This window comes from Rhea pennata, unplaced genomic scaffold (assembly GCF_028389875.1).
Source record: "Rhea pennata isolate bPtePen1 unplaced genomic scaffold, bPtePen1.pri scaffold_26, whole genome shotgun sequence".
Taxonomy (NCBI): domain Eukaryota; kingdom Metazoa; phylum Chordata; class Aves; order Rheiformes; family Rheidae; genus Rhea; species Rhea pennata.
In genome coordinates this window covers 1523066-1524977 of record NW_026907677.1, presented here as the reverse complement: position 1 = coordinate 1524977, position 1912 = coordinate 1523066, and the positions used below count along the sequence as shown (strand labels likewise).

The 1912-nt window shown below is 61.7% G+C and overlaps 1 non-coding gene across 1 annotated transcript; it reads left to right on the top strand.

Moving 5' to 3' along the window:
* Positions 1 to 1620: 1620 nt before the first annotated feature.
* On the top strand, positions 1621 to 1692 carry TRNAA-CGC (transfer RNA alanine (anticodon CGC)). Its single transcript has one exon. It is a non-coding gene; the product is annotated as a tRNA-Ala (tRNA).
* Positions 1693 to 1912: the final 220 nt, after the last annotated feature.

Genomic DNA, 1912 nt, shown 5'->3' with positions numbered 1-1912 from the left:
CCTACCAGGGATGGGCATGGCACAGCTCAGCTCAGCTCAGCTTCAGCAGCACACACATGCATCCTCCGTGCTGCTCTCCTGGTCCCCTGGCCATCCCATTTGGTCCAGAGGGACATCCCCCAGGAGTGTGCATGTGCTAGCCTCCAGCAGATGTGCTGTCGCAGAGACACCTGGCCAGGGCTGGACCTCTGGAGAAGTGGGGAGGGAATTTTGCCTTTTCCCTCTGGGTTTCCCACGTCAGTTCCTGCGAGTGGAAAAGAGCATTCCCTGCGAGCAGGGGAGGTGCAGGGAGTTTGCCGCTCATGAAAGAGCAGGGAGGTGTATGGAGGTGGCATCACATGAAGGGGCTGGTGAAGACGGGGCCATGAGATGCTTTGGGAACACTCTTGGGTTCCATTTGTGTCTGCTGAGGATTGCCTTTCTGCTCTTCTTTGAGGAGGACAGAGGGCAGAATGGATAGCATTCACTAAACCCTGATTTATGCTCTTTTAGCCCTAGCAAAGGGTGTGCCTTCTGCTTGGTGCTGATCCTAAACACTTCTGATTCCTCTCCCCATTCCCTCCCGGTGAGCCTCCCCATCCCCCCACCCCCAGCCAGACCTACCTCTGCACACACACACAGGGGTGAAGGGGAAGGTCAGTGGCACCAGCCCAGCAGCCGTGACCCCCCTGCTCACAGCCGCCCTGCCTCAGGACACAGGTCCTTCCCTGGGCCCTGGGCCTTCCCCAGCCTCCGTCAGACCCCTGAGGTTCCCACCGCTTTGTCTGGGATCCTTCCTGGGGACTGTGAGAAAAAGCCAGGGTGCCGAGCAGCACAGTCCCCCAGGCACCCCACCACAGGGGCACCGTCCCTGGGTGGGCTCCAACCAACAACCTTTCTGTTTACAGCCGAACGTGCTGCGTGTTGGCCCACAGAAACCCCCCACCTGGGGTTGTGCCGGGGACTCCAGTGTCAGCACTGTCCTGGTGCTGCAAGAATGGGAATGTCCCTGAGCGCAACCCCGTACCCAGCCCCAGGCAGGGGAACGCTGCCCTTTGCCCATGGCCGGGTGCTGGTGGGCAGCATGGTGCAGGGGGAGGCCTGGAGCCTGGCTGAGGGGCTCTGGGCAGCTCCCTGCCCAGCACCAGCTCTGCCTGCTCCCCTGCTCCCTCCACACCACACCCTGGGGGCAATCAGAGCTGTGGGCACATCCCCCTGGGGAGGGCATTTCCCTCACATCACTCCCTCCTGCTGCTGCCCTCGTGGACACAGGTGACGCACACAGGAGTGCTGCCTGCGCTGGCAGAGGTGACTCAGGGAAGGGGCTTGCCCCTCTCCATCGAGCCTCCCCTGGCAGGGCCAGAGCCTGGCAGCAGCACCTGCAGTGACACTCTCCCCCTGACCCAGTTAGCTGCAGAGATGCTGAAGGCGCAGCGCTCTGTGGGGTGGCCCTGTGCAGGAGCAGTGCCAGGGCAGAGGCAAGGCCAGCTTCCCCCACGGCCAGGCAGGAGGGTCTGAATGGAGTTTTCTGGGGAGGGTCTGAGGGCAGCAGGGCACAAGGGGGCTGTGCTTGTCAGGGACATGGCATGGGAGGAGAGGGCACCCCAGAGCACACCCCCCATCTACGTATGCCATGTGTAAGGGGATGTAGCTCAGTGGAAGAGCGCCTGCTTCGCATGCAGGAGGTCCTGGGTTCAATCCCCAGCATCTCCAGGAAGGACTTTTCTCCTCCATCTCCACCCCTTAGCTATGGTGCTAAGAGCTGCCTTGGCCAGGGCCCCTCTGCGGTTCTGTGGAGACTGATGCCATGCAGGGACGGCGCCTGGGTCTCTGAGCCATGTGTCGTTACAGCCTCTGGGCTTCCCCTGCTGCCACACAAGTCAGCTGGAAGAGACTTTTCCCAAGGGCTTGTTTTAGTTCGACCTGATGCCCA